Source organism: Nycticebus coucang, chromosome 14 (genome assembly GCF_027406575.1).
Source record: "Nycticebus coucang isolate mNycCou1 chromosome 14, mNycCou1.pri, whole genome shotgun sequence".
Taxonomy (NCBI): domain Eukaryota; kingdom Metazoa; phylum Chordata; class Mammalia; order Primates; family Lorisidae; genus Nycticebus; species Nycticebus coucang.
Genome location: NC_069793.1, coordinates 61032145 through 61047467, shown reverse-complemented (window position 1 = coordinate 61047467; position 15323 = coordinate 61032145). Strand labels below are relative to the sequence as shown.

At 40.7% G+C, this 15323-nt stretch overlaps 1 protein-coding gene across 1 annotated transcript in view; it reads right to left on the bottom strand.

Moving 5' to 3' along the window:
- The window catches only part of LOC128565205 (tripartite motif-containing protein 5-like), a 29541-nt gene extending 22919 nt beyond the window's left edge, over positions 1–6622 (bottom strand). The window contains exon 1 of the mRNA XM_053561569.1: positions 6445–6622. The gene's annotated coding sequence lies outside the window, so the exon portion shown is untranslated. The remainder of the gene's footprint in view (positions 1–6444) is intronic.
- Positions 6623–15323: the final 8701 nt, after the last annotated feature.

Sequence of the window (15323 nt, the reverse complement as noted above, 5' to 3'; positions counted from 1 at the left end):
AATCTCAGGCCTGGGTTCATTAATAGCCCTGAGGGCTCAGCTAGGCTCAGGGTCACTGTTGGAACTATAGGCAAATGGGGCTATGAAGAAAAAAAAACAACAAAAACAAAGAAAGGAAAGACCCAAATATGCATTAATGATTGCCAAGGTTTGATGATGGAAAACAAATGTTTCCAATATGAGGCAATTGATATGTCTTTTCTTTTTCTTTTTTTTTTTTTTTTTTTTTTTTTGGTTTTTTGGCCGGGGCTGGGTTTGAACCCACCACCTCTGGCATATGGGACCGGCGCCCTACTCCTTGAGCCACAGGCACTGCCCGTCTTTTCTTTTTCTGAAAAAAGAAAGGGATAGACATAAAGAATATAAAGTTTCATCTATGAAAGGAACCCAATAAAGAACAAGGAGTAATTCAGCTTAGGGTACGAATACTGAAAATCGACCAAAGCCATCTTGGTATTGGGCTGCAGAGACTGTGACCTGGTTGAGGCTGTGATAAATGGCAGGACCAGTGGCTTATGACATATGATCATGTCTATCCCTGCTTATGATTCAAGTTATGAGACATGGAGTGGGCGAAACTCCAGTTATCTCTTATTCTGTTACTGGATGAATAGGATCCAGTGGCCTGTCACAGTCCACAAGTATGCAGAGATGTGATAGGTCTACCAAACTTTATTTGTCAGAAGGAGGGGATTCCTGAGAAAAGTGAGAATAGCCTCTCCAAGGCTGTTCTGATTTTCCATTTCCAAAATTATAGTTTTATACAATTAAGTTCAAAGGAAGACCGTGTAACCTTTATCTTAAACAATAATCAGCAGTAATCCATGACCCATAGTAAACAATAATCAGTATAATTCATGACCCAGAATGCTATTCCAGTTCAAAAGTTAATCTCTTAAATCAATCCACCTAAACGACTCAAGATAGGCATCCTCAGGGTGGGAACTAAATTTAAAAAGCAGTAGTAATGGGAGATAGGGAGTGAAGGTCAGGTAGGACGTACATCAACCAGACCAGGTTGTCTGTCCTAGTCTGGCAGACTACATCTTATTTTCACTATACTTGCTTTCAATTTCACTAAAGATACAACCAATGCTGAGAAGCATCAATGGCCTGTACAAGAGGGAGGAGAAGACATTGAATTGTGCTATGAGGCTATGAAATTTATGTTATTTGTGGGGCCACAAAGGGCTGATGTCAAGCAGATTCTGCCATTATAGACACAGAGGAACATGCACAGGAGCCAGAGTCCCCACACAAGGGATTGGTCCCACCACAACACTTGTGAGCAAAAGACCCTATAGCATTCAGGGAGATAAGGGTGGTAACATGACAGTTATCTACCCAGTATCACCCCAATCAGCTGGCTGCCATAGATGTCAGGTGATTGCACCCTACACATTGATACAGGATTCCCTCCATTCAGGGCAGGACAAGGGCCCTGTTTTCAAGGCCTAAGCAAACTTTTTTTTTCTCCAAACTGCACTCTGTGAATACAAGCAAGACAGGAAAAAAACATTCTTTCCAGTATTTCACAAAAGGTAGCCCTCTTGTGGAATGGACTTCCCACAACTTTGGCCTGGAGGTGGAAGGACTACATTCAATTGTTAATACACTCATTCATTTGCTAATTAACATTGAAGTGTGCCAAGTCCTGGCCTAATAGAATTCTCAAGATCTCCCTATCCCCCTACATCAGCTGTTCTCAGGTTCTCAACCTGTGGATCGTGACCCACAGGGACTGTGTTCAAGGGTTTCAGCATTAAGAAGGTTGAGAACTACTGCCCTAGATAGAAAGACCTGCTAGTGTCTCCCCCCTCTGCCAGAGGCTCTGAAGGCTTTTATTCTTTATATTCCTTTCTATCTAATAAAGTCTATCTTATCACTGATCTCTGTGGTTCCTGGGTTCATTCTTTGAATCTCTGAGACCAAGGACCTACTGTAGAAAAAAATTCTATCAATAACACGGGACTCCTCCTAACATGTATAATAAGCTAAACATGAGAATATAAACTCAACAAGTCCCAGACATGGGAGCTAAATACCTGAATAAAAAAGACACGAAAAAACACTAAAACTTTAAGTAATAAGGACATAGAATTATTTCCTTCTGTGACTAGGGTAAAAATGCATTCTTTGAACATATGAAGCTGGAGGTTGCTGATATTTATGGGAAAGGATAACTTTTTCTAAATAGGCTGGGAAGTGAATTGGCACTGCTTAATTTAGATATTAATATCCTCTAATACCATTCTGGGTTAGACAAATGAAGTACTGAAGACAAATGAAGTACTTTCTGTAAACAACACAGAAGACTTCTGTACAACAAGCACGTTCAGCTGCAGGCACCAAGTGGGTGTTTTTTGTTTGTTTTTTTGTAGAGACAGAGTCTCACTTTATGGCCCTCAGTAGAGTGCTGTGGCATCGCACAGCTCACAGCAACCTCCAACTCCTGGGCTTAAGCGATTCTCTTGCCTCAGCCTCCCGAGTAGCTGGGACTACAGGCGCCCGCCACAACGCCCGGCTATTTTTTGGTTGCAGTTTGGCTGGGGCCGGGTTTGAACCCGCCACCCTCGTTATATGGAGCCGGCGCCTTACCGACTGAGCCATAGGCGCCGCCCAAGTGGGTGTTTTTTTAACTCAATTCTGACACAACATACCTGGAGATAGTGTCAGACCCCATACTTCCCATAGACTGCCTCCAACTTCTGATGCCAATCAGGAGCCCTAGGATGTTTTAACTGTTCTTCTGGCCTATTGGCTATTAATTGAGGTTCTTTTCTTTACATTAACGGATTCATTACAAAGGATACTACTGAAGAGATGCACAGGGAAAGACATGTGGGAAGAGCACAGAGTTTCCATGCCCTCCCCACATGTACCACCTGCTCAACTCCATCAAGTGTACAGCTATCCAGAAGCTCCTTTTTTTTTTCGTAGAGACAGAGTCTCACTCTACCGCCCTCGGGTAGAGTGCTGTGGCGTTACACGGCTCACAGCAACCTCTAACTCTTGGGCTTACATGATTCTCTTGCCTCAGCCTCCCTAGCAGCTGGGACTACAGGCGCCCTCCACAACACCCGACTATTTTTTTTGTTGTTGCAGTTTGGCCGGGGCTTGGTTTGAACCCACCACCCTCGGCATATGGGGCCGGCGCCCTACGCACTGAGCCACAGGCGCTGCCCCCAGAAGCTCCTTGAATTTTGTACTTAAGGGGTTGTATAGATGATTCATTATATAGGCATGATTCATTAATTCACTGGCTATTGTGATTTAAACTTGGGCCTATCTCCACCCCCCAGAGGTTAGGAGCTGAGGTTGAAATTCCTAGCCCTCAAATCCTGCTTTTGTATTTCCTATCTTGAAGCAACTCAGAGGCAGTCAGCCATTAGCCAATTCATTAGCATACAAAAGATGCTTGTCTCTTGGAACATTAAAAGGATTTTAGGAGACATATGCCAGGAAATAGGAAGTAAGACCACATGTATTTCATATTGTCACAATCATTTAATGTATGTTCCTTGTAATACTAAAAACTGAGGTAAAAGAATGGTTAGCCTTGATAGTGTAATAATGGAAAAATGATCAATTCATAGTTTTCCAGTAGGGACCAAAAAGTAAGCTCACTCTCTGCTTTCTTTCTCTGCCTAGCAGACATGCTTGCAGGTACCCTGTGAATTTTTGTTTTCACAACATCTAAAAGGAGCCCAACAGACAAAAAGGAAATGTAAGTTCATCTTTCTGCATTCACCAGCTCCCTGTGGTGACTCTATTCAGAATTTATTCTACAGTCTCAAGGGTTTCTAAGTCCCCAGAGGCAAAATATGGTGTGTCTGGCCTCAGACTGGGGCCCAAAATCAAATATTGAGGAAAAAATATACACCAATGAAAAGTCTGTCTCCAGGGCCAAAGACAGCTGCTTACCACCCAGAAGCTAAGATAGAAGGAGCAGATGGAACAGAACCCTGCCAGCTTGACTGCAATTACTCCCCACCCCCCCAAATTCACACAGCCACTTGACCTCAGGGCAGACATTCTTCCTTTCTTTCTTTGGCATGCATAACTCTCTCTGGGTTTTTTCTCTGTTTTGCCACTCTTTTGCTCTTCCTCTACTCCCCTTCCAAGAAGATAAAATAAAGTTTATAGTTTTATATTCTAATCTTTGACTATAGAAAATCTTTGCTCAATCTACGCAGAGCATCTACTGAGCTTTTCACCCTAACATGAAGCAGAAATAAATGAATCAATTGTAAAATTCTGGGATGTGTGGATGGCATGGCAGGTATGTTGTGTAAGTTCAGAAGTCAGGTGCCAAACACTGACTTACTACCAGAAAGGGGGGGGGGGGTACAAGAAATGTGATGCAGAAAATCTTCCAAATCAATCTGCACAGTGTAAGATTTAGTCAGGAGGGAAGGTCACAGTGAGAGAAAAGAACTTAGCCTGGAGTCTTCTGTATGCCTGAATTAGCTTGAGTGAAACTACACTGTCCAAGAGAAAGGTGTTGGAGGGGACCTAACAAGGCCCCACACAAACCCTTCCCCTTCCCTCTCTTCTTCTCCTAAGACAAAGGACACAAAGGACCTAATTAGCTCCACCTCCAAGGAAATTGAGTCAAAGGACCCTAACCCACCAAGCTATAGAATTTGCCCCCCAAAAAAACCTATGTAAAAGGGGTCTCTAACTGTGTGGGATGCAGATGCCATCTTTGCCCTGTCCAGACTGGTCACCTTCTCCTTTCAATAAATCTGGCTTGAACATCTCTGCTCAGGTCTTGTTTCTGGGTGCCACCAATTTCCACCTTTTTAAACGCATGGGGTTAAACACAGAGGTACCTCTGTCTTCTTTCATGGGTCTCAGTATCTTCTTATGATTCCATTTCCTATTTCTTCGGACATTGTTAATATCATTAATAACAATCAAGTGATTCTTTGTTTTTAAAAAGTTAGAAGACATGATACTTCTAGAAATTTCTTCTTAAGTGCTTCTTTTTTCCTCTTGATCTTTTACTTGTAGCTCAGCTGTGCTTCTGGGTGTCAGATTATGGCCCAAGGAGAGGGAGGAGTCAGGGAACTTGAAATAGTTCCAGAGTCTAGACTTGGGGTTTAGCAGGAGTAAACACATGACAAGCTGCAGGGCTGGCCAGTTGTCACATTATCAAGGCTAATTGTCACACAAGCAGAACAGGGGGATAAAAATTGACTTGCTAAGTCAGGCAGAAACACAAAGTATTGTGCTAATAGGCATCAACTTAAAGCATGTAATGAAAATAAGATGGAGTCTGCCAGACTAGGGCAGACATGACACAGCTGTCTGGCTGGATTAGGTCCTGCCTGACCTTCACCCCCTGTCTCCCATTCTTACTGTTTTGTAAATTTAGCTTCCACCCTGAAGATGCCTATCTTGAGTAGTTTAGGAGGATTGATTGAGGAAATTAACTTTCGAATTGGAATGTTATAATAGTTCCCTGAGATAAGCTGAGTATTATTTGAAATAGAAGTTGATGTGATCTTTACTTTGAACTTTTATGTATAAAACCATACTTTTGGAAATGGAAGAACAGAACAGTCTTGGAGAGGTTACTCTTATTGTTCTCCAGAATCCCAGCCTTGTGACAAATAAAGTTTGCTAGAGCCTATCACCCTCACTGCATATTGGCTGACAGTGACAGGCAAGTGGAGCCTCTTCATCTGGTAACAAAACTAGTAGTGTTACTGAAAGCTGGGCACCTGTCCTCCTTGAGGCCACATCAGAACAAATGTTCTGAGGAGAAGGAAAAATAAAGTATTATTTTTTTGGCAAAGGGAGAAAAATGTGACTATTCATATCCAAATATCAAATCTTCTGTACAGAAGCAGAAACACAGAACTTTTAAAGCTAGGGCCCTAAGTTCTAGGCTATTGTTGTTTCATTCCAGTTAATGATTCTAATTGTCCTATCTCAGCCTAAGACAAAGCTATGACCTAGCCGGGCCTCCACTGGACCCACTTCCTGTAGGCAAAGAACTTTTCCCTGCACTGCCCAAAAACAGTGGGGGGAAGTTTTAAAGACACACAAAATATTTTTGCTATTTTTTTCAGGCCAATCCCACTGTTACATATTCCCCAGTCTTAATTTCACACTTCCGTATCTATGGTTGGAGTGACTACAGTGTTACATTAGGATTCAAAGATTCTTCTGGCTTTGCCCCTGGTTTGGGGGGAAGGGAGTGTTTGCCTCCCTTTAGGGAGCAATTCAAATTTATAGAATAGAAAAGCAATGTAGAGAGACTCAGCCTGGAAAAATAACCATCCCTCCAGGCAAGAAAACTTTCTCTTCTTCAACCTCCTTTCTTTCAAAGCTGTCCCTCCCAGACTGCCCATGAGTAAGAACTGGCGGCAGGAAGTCTGCGACCTGGGCCTATTTTCCTCTTCAGAATACTTTTCCCCAATAAGTCAAACTCACCTAAGCAAATTGAATATTTGCTCCAAAGTCTTCCAACTTCTGCCCTCCACAATATGCCTTCAGACACCATAAGGAAGTGGAGATTATACAAAGAGTGATGGCAGGCCAGGGCAGGCTAGTCAGAATTCATTCTCCAATCCAGCAGCCTGATAATCACAAAGAGATTCAACTCGGAAAAGCTGCTAGAAACGAAAGTAAAGTTCTTGTGGGTGGAGCCAAGAAAAGGAAGATAAACTATGAACCAATGGGGTCCCTCCACAGTCTCCAGTCCCACCCTCTGAGTTGTCCTGCTGGCTACACAGTTGTGACTTTAAGTCAAAGAGAGGTGGTAAAATAAAGAGGCACCCTGCTTTAATTTTCTTTTGTTCCCATGAGTTTCAGGGTCTTGTCATCATGCCACTTCTTCTTACATAGTTTTATATCAACCCAACCAATTAAAATCTAGGAAAGGTGCCTTTTCCAAAGTGCTACTCTCATTCCTGATCTCACAGCTGAGTTCTGCTTCTGGGTGGCAGATACGGCCCAAGCAGAGGATAAGCAATGTTCAGGACTTTCAGAGAACTGCATCAGGTTTCTGGTCTGCCCTTGGAAATCTTACAGAACAAGGGAACAGAAAAGATGCTGAGCAGGGCTGCTGAGACATCCTGAAGGCCCTCAAAACCAGAAAGAACAGGATGCTGGAGATTTTTCTGGGCAGTCATGCGGAAATTCTCAGTTAAACTATTGAATTTCAGAGATCTCTCCAAATTTCTTCTGTTGTTTTTGTCCAAGTATTTATTTGCTCCCTGAGCAGAGCCAGGCCTTACTCTCTTTTCTCTGTTAGTCGCTCTACAGAACAGTTCCAGAAATCTGGGTAGTGGTCCTTATACCACTGTACAACCTGCCTTTTAATGGTTCCCTCACTAACATAACTCAGAAAGTCCTTATTGGAAGTAGGAGCATTTGCAGAGAGGAGGACTAGGTTAGAAAGTGAAAATCCATGAGGAGAAAGCAATGGAGAAAGCTGCCATGGGCAGCCTGTCATTGTTTAATGAATGCCATCATTAGTAACCTCATGCCCCACCCCACACTAGAAGCCCCAACTCTAAGTTTTGTTTTTTTTTTTTCTTTTTTTTGAGACAGAGTTTCACTGTGTCACCCTTGGTAGAGTGCTCTGGTGTCACAACTCATAGCAACCTCAAATTCTTGGGCATAAGCGATTCTCTTGCCTCAGCCTTCCAAGTAGCTGGGACTACAGGCGCCCGCCACAACGCCCAGCTTATTTTTCTGTTGCAGTTGTCATGTTGCTTAGCTGGCCCTGAGCTGGGTTTGAACCACCAGCCTTGGTGTATGTTGCCGGGGCCATAACCACTGTGCTATGGGTGCCGAGCCTCTAAGTTTCTTGAAGTCAGACATGGAACTTTTCTATTTTATTCTTACTGTCTAAATCTATGAGACAGTGGTCTATGTTATAGTAATATACAGATATGAAATATATAGCTACAAATATAATTTTGTTGAATTAAAATATTGATGTCATATTTATGGTCTGTTGTTTTGTATGTGAACATAATTTCTGTGTCACATAATGTAATTCAAAGATTTTTCTGCTATTAATAATTATATAAACTCCCTCTTACAAATTTTAGCCAATAATTCCTCATATCTTCTCTATTTTCTTCCACAAGTTTACTCAGATTAATGTTTAATCTCTTTCTACCATCACACTCTAACCACGTTTACTGTACTTTGCCCCTTTTCTGAAAGGGAAAATGTTAAAAACCCTTGAAGTCAAAGGGAGAGGTATTTCGTCAGACTCCTCTTTAAGCAGGACAACTTATAGAGGAAACACAGAGACTTGAGAAATATATTTTTCCCTCAAGTTCAAAACATCACTGGTGAAAAATTGTCTATGGTGAGAAGAGTGTGGCACATTCAGGTTTCCCCCAGCCCAGGTTTTCTGGTATCTTGTCATGATCTGATATCCCCAGTGCTTTGTCTCAGCTGCAATTCTAATACTTCAGGAGAAATATCAACTGGGGATGTGGATGAGTTCATGGAGTCAAGGTAGAAGAAGAAACAAGGATAGATATGAGATCTGTGCAAGTTCTGGGAAAGGAAGAAGTCATGAACACAGAGAACATCTTTGGGTAAAGGAGTTCCCCAGTTCGTCCCCCATGATTGATCCCTAATCCACACCCTGTACATTCCATACAAACACATTAGCTCACTGAGCCCTCCATTCCCGGACAATGTCAACAAGATATATAGATTTGAGCACAGTACGTACCTAAAATTACATCTCTTGTTTGTTGGTATTAATCCCTGAATTACTCAGAGTTCATTACTGCAACAGAACCAATAAGCTCTGGAGATTTATAGAAAGAGATTTAAAGAATTGTATCACATGATACAAGTCCAAAATCTATAAGGTGGACCAACAGACTGTATCCAAGAAAGAGCCAATGTATAGGTCAAGTCTGAAATTCACCTACTTATAGTATTACTGCTTGTTTTGGAAAGGTCAGTCTTTTATTCTACTTAGGCACTCAATAAATTTGATAAGCCCACCCACCCAAATTATAGTAAGCAATCTACTTTTGTCAAAGTCCCCCAATTTAAATGTCATTCATTTTTTTTTGAGACAAAATCTCACTATGTCGCCTTCAGTAGCATATTGTGGCATCACAGCTCACAGCACCCTCAAACTCTCGGGCTTTAGCAATTGTCTTGCCTCAGCCCCCAAGTAACTGGGACTACAGGTGTCCTCCACAATGCCTGGCTATTATTTTGTTGTTGTTGTAGTTGTTATTGTTGTTTGGCAGGCTTGGGAGGGGTTTGAACCCACCAGCCCCAGTGTATGTGGCTGGTTCAGATCTTGTCCTAACCACTGAGGTATGGGTGCTGAGCCCTAAATGTTAATCTTATCAAAAAAGACACTCACAGAAACACTCAGCATAATATTTGACCACATCCATGGTTACTGTGGCCTAGCTATGTTGACACATAAAATTAACTATCATAAGTCTACCTGTTGTCCACGCATAAAATTAAGTATCATAAGTCTACCTGTTACACACACACCTAAAATTATATTTCATCCTCAAATAAAGTCAATTATAGGCAAAAACTCCAACCTAACTTGATACAACTACCCTGCATAGAACAAAAAGCACCCTAACCCTTTCCTCAGACAAGGATACAAACCCCTCAGGTGATTTTTCTCTTTTTCTTGATATTCTATAATGTACACACTATTACACAAAGCTAACAATACTCAACTGTTATAATATGAAGGAAATACATTTTATGTTATATAGAAAGGAGGCGAGAGAGGGAAGAAAACAAATATTATCTATCTATCTATATGCACACAATGTATATACCTATATGCATGCACACAAATCCGTAATGATATAAGGAAGAAATATGATTACAATGACAATAATATAAGGAAGAAATATAATTACAATTATAGTCTTCACTGCTGTAACTCATTGTATAGTTGTACCTAATCCACCTTATTCCAATACTTATTCCATATTCTCTTTGATCTCAGAAGTCACCTCAATAACACTATTTCTTATTTGGTGGAGTGAGCTAAACTTTCATTTTCTGAATGAAAATGAATTAGGTGTCCTGCCTGAATTAGACTGTTGTAGTTTACGATTAACTTTAATCACAAGGCATAGAAATATTGAGAGACATCCTTGGGGATCTCCTGTATTCCAGGCATCCTCTTCATTACCTGAACCATGGGGTAGTAGTTTCATATATCTTTGGTAGTCAGGGTTAATCACCCTTGCCTGCACAGGAATTTCCTTTTTTGTCTATTGGTTTAGAGACATGATGATCTCAAAGTAGATGGGTAGCAGTCTTAACTTCTGGTTCAATGAAATCATTCTTATGTCTACCTGTGAAAGCATTCTTCACTTTGGAACAAAGACTCTAAGCCAGCAGATGATGAGTTTGCAAGAACAAGAGGCAAAGTTTTGCTGAGATGGAGCTGAGAGAGCAAAGCATGACTCAGACAAGTCCAGCTTGGCAAGTTCGATAAATTTATTAGAGGTTACATACACAGAGTGCTTACTCTTTGCACAGGAGTTCTCAGCTATTCATTCTTTGTGCAGTAGTTCCCCAGACATTCGGTTCTCTGGAAACTCGCTCTTGGGTGATACAGTGCTTTAGAGAGTAAAACTGTACCACCTATCCATGGCATCACCTTAAATCCGTACTCAGAGTGTGATGCAGAGCTCTTACATTTTATATCATCCATCACATGGTAGCGTCAACACCAATCAAGAATCCACAGTATAGGCTCAGCATCTGTAGCTCAAGCCGCAAAGATGCCAGCCACATACACTGGAGCTGGCAGGTTCAAATCCAGCCTGGGCCTGCCAAACAAGGACAACTACAACCAAACAATGGTCGGACGTTGTGGTGGGCTTCTATAGTCCCAGCAACATGGGAGGCTGAGCAAGAGAATCACTTAAACCTAGGAATTGGAGGGTGCTGTGAGCAGTGATGCCACGGCACTTTACCCATGGTGACAGCTTGAGACTCTGTCTCAAAAATAAATAAATAAATAAAGAATGCACAGTATAATCAATATCCACTTTCAAATGTCCCTTTCAATGTTAATGATGCTATTATATTAATATGATTTTCCACTAGACAAAGACTATTACAATTAGCTAAAGGAAACTGCAGGTTAGGAATGCAGTCCTGTACCAGTCAGTGCTGGCTGTATACAAGTTGCCACTGCCTCAACAAAGTGGTGAGGCACATCTCCTGTGCCTCACAACTATCTTTTGGTATTTGCTTAATCTATTTTGTAACAATTTTGTTGAGCACTCCAAGCTAGCACAGTGCGGCATTTCTTTTTGTGTGGTGGGGAACTTGCATTTTTCCCTTAGTGGTACCAATACCCTTTCTACCCTTGATTCCTGGACCCATGAATCCTGGGTATAGGAGACACAGGACCATATATTGGGCATTGATGCAGAGGATACATAACCTCCTGGAGAACTGTTTTCCAGTCCTACGTGGTATTGCCATCTACCTGGCACTATCAGTTTGTCATATAAAGGCCACTTTTCTATTAAGCCAGCTGCTCAGGATGGTGGGACCTCTTAATAATTCCAGTAAATTTCATGAACATGGGCTCATTGCCACACTTTATTTACTGTGAAGTGAGTTCTTGGTCACAATCAATAGTGTGTGGAACACCATGGTGGCATTCTGTAAATTCACAGGTGGTAGCTCTGGTAGAAGCATTGTGTGCAGGAAGGCAATTTTGTAACCAGATAAGTGTCTCTTCCAATGAGAACAAAATGCTGCCTCTTCTGTGCTGGAAGCAGTCCTATGCTGATCACATTGAGAAATGTTGCTACATCATGGAATCAGGGATGATACCTATTGCTGGATTGCCTGTTGGACACTCAGCAGCACCTGTAGCCAGGTAAGCCTTGGTGTGGAAGTCCATATTATTGACCCTATGCATAACTTTCATTCCTAACACCATATAGGTCTATTCATGAATCCTTTGAATGATAGCAGAGGTGGCTGAGGAAAAAAGGGTAACTGGGTCATCCTCTCCACTTAGTTATTTAAAAATCATCTTCAGCCTAGGTCATCCATTGATGAGCATTCACATGGAACACACACACACACACACACACATAATTGCTTAGGATTCATTGAGGGTACAAAGAATCAGGTTACACTGATTGCATTTGTTAGGTAAAGCCCCTCTTATAATTGTGTCCTCTCCCAAGAGATGTGCCATATACCATGACCCGCCAACCCCCTCCCATATCCCCTCAACCAGCTTTTCCATTCTCCTACTCCCCACCATGTATTAGGTCATCTGTTGCTTTCATAATAGAATTGAGTACATTGGATTCTTCCTTCTCTATTTTTGTGATGCTTTACTAAGAAAAATGCATTCCATCTCTATCCAGGTTAATGCAAAGGCTGTAAAGTATCCATTTTTTTTTTTAATGGCTGAATAGTATTTCATGTTGTACATATACCACAGCTTATTAATCCATTTCTGGGTTGGTGGGCATTTAGGCTGTTTCCACATTTTGGCAATTATAATTTGAGCTATGATAAACAGTCTAGTGCAAATGTCCTTATGATAAAATGATTTTTTCCTTCTGGGTAGATGCCCAGTAATGGGATTACGGGATCAAATAGGCGGTCTAATTTGAGTTCTTTGAGGATTCTCCACACTTCCTCCATACTTCCTCAACAAATGTTGTATTAGTTTGCAGTCCCGTCAGCAGGGTAAAAGTGTTCCCTTCTCTCCACATTCATGCCAGCATCTGCAGCTTTAAGACTTTGTGGTGTGGACCATTCTCACTGAGGTTAGGTGACATCTCAGGGGAGTTTTGATTTGCATTTCTCGGATGATTCAGGATGATGAGCATTTCTTCATATGTTTGTTAGCCATTTGTCTGTCTTCTTTACAGAAAGCGCTATCCATATCTCTTGCCCAGTGATATATGGGATTGTTAGCTCTTTTTGTGTTGATTAATTGAGTTCTCTGTAGATCCTACTTATTAAGCTTTTGTCCAAAACATATAATGGACATAATTTGCTTTGGTTATTGTCTTCTTAGCTGTACTGAAGCTATTCAGTTTAATTAAGTCCCATTTATTTATTTGTGTTGTTGCAATTGCCATGGAACTCTTTTTCATGAAATCTTTCCCCAGGTTGATATCTTCAAGTGTTTTCCCTACACTTTCTTCAATGATTTTTATTGTTTCATGCCTTAGATTTAAATCTTTTATCCATGTTGAATCAATTTTTGTGAGTGGACAAAGGTGGAGGTCTAGTTTCAATCTTTTACATATGGTTATCCAGTTCTCCTAGTACCTTTTAATGGATAGAGATCCTTTTCCCCCATGTATGTTCTTGTTTGGTTTATCAAAGATCAGGTGGGAATAAGAGGTTGGAAAACCATTCATCTCATGGTTTTCTATTTGGTTCCAAATGTCAATGTCTCTATTTTGTGCCAATTCCATACTGTTTTGATCACTATGGCCTTGTAGTATAGCCTGAAGTCTGTTAGGGTGATGCCCATGGCTTTGTTTTTATTACTAAGAACTGCCTTGGTTATACAGAGTTTTGTCTGGTTCCATACAAAATGAAGAATTTTTTTTTCTAAATCTTGAAAGTATGATGTTGGGATTTTAATGGGGATTGCATTGAATCTGTAGTTTGCTTTGGGTAGTATAGACATTTTAACAATGTTGATACTTCCCAGCCATGAGCATGGTATGGTCTTCCATTTGTTAATATCTTCTGCTATTATATTTTTTAGGGTTTCATAACTTTATGGAGGTCCTTCACCTCCTTTCATAGGTATATTCCTAGATATTCCTTTTTTTTTTTTGAGGCTACTATGAAGGTAATTGTGTCCTTGATTAGCTTATCAACTTGTCTGTTATTGGCATATACAAAGGCTGCTGGTTTATGGACATTGATTTTATATCCTGAGACATTGTATTTTTTCATCACTTCCAGGAGTCTTGTCGTTGAATATTTGGGGTTCTCTAAGTATAAGATCATATTATCAGTAAAGAACAAATGTTAAACCTTCTCTGCTCCCATTTGGATGCTTTTATTTCCTTTTCTTGTCTTATTGTATTAGCTAAAACTTCCAGCACTATGTAGAATAGTAGTGGTAATAGAGGAAAACCTAATCTGGTTTCAGTTATAAGTGGAGAATCTCTCAGTTTTACTCCATTCTGTATAATATTAGCTGTGGGTTTGTTATAGATGACTTTGATCAGTGTAAGAAATGTGCCACCATTGCCTATATTCCAAGTGTTTTAATTAGAAATCGATGCTGAAGTTTATAGAATGCTTTTTCTGCATCTATTGAGAGGATCATAAGGTCTTTGCTTTGTTTGTGTTTTTGTTTAGAGACAGAGTCTCACTATGTCACCCTCGGTAGAGTGCTGTGACATTAGAGCTCACAGCAACCTCCAATTCTTTTTTTTATTGTTAAATCATAGCTGTGTACATTAGTGCAATCAAGGGGTACAATGTGCTGGTTTCATATACAATCTGAAATATTCTCATCAAACTGTTCAACATAGCCTTCATGGCAATTTCTTAGTTATTGTATGTAGCCATTTATATTCTGCCTTTAGTAAGTTTCTCCTGTACCCATTCTAAGATGCACCATAGGTGTGGCCTCACCCATTAACCTCCCTCCACCCTAACCACTCCCCTCCCTTCCCCTTCTTTAGCCTTTCGTCAAAGTCTTATACTATAGTTGGGTTATAGCCTTCATGTGAAAGCTATAATTTAGCTTCATAGTAGGGCTGAGTACATTGGATACTTTTTCTTCCATTCCCAAGATACTTTGCTAAGAAGAATATGTTCCAGTTCCATCCATGTAAACATAAAAGAGGTAAAGTCTCCATCTTTAAGGCTGCATAATATTCCATGGTATACATGTACCACAATTTGCTAGTCCATTCGTGGGTCGATGGGCACTTGGGCTTCTTTCATGACTTAGCAATTATGAATTGGGCTGCAATAAACATTCTGGTACAGATGTCATTGTTATATTGTGATTTTTGGTCTTCCGGATATAAACTTAGTAAAGGAATTATAGGCTCGAATGGCAGGTCTATTTTTAGGTCTCTAAGTATTCTCCAAACATCCTTCCAGAAGGAACGGATTAGTGTGCATTACCACCAGCGGTGTAAAAGTGTGCCGTTTCTCCACATCCATGCCAACATCTCTGGTTTTGGGATTTTGTTATGTGGGCTACTCTTACTGGGATTAGGTGATATCTCAAAGTAGTTTTGATTTGCATTTCTCTGATGATTAAGGATGATGAGCTTTTTTTCATGTTTTTGTAGATCTGTCTTCTTTAG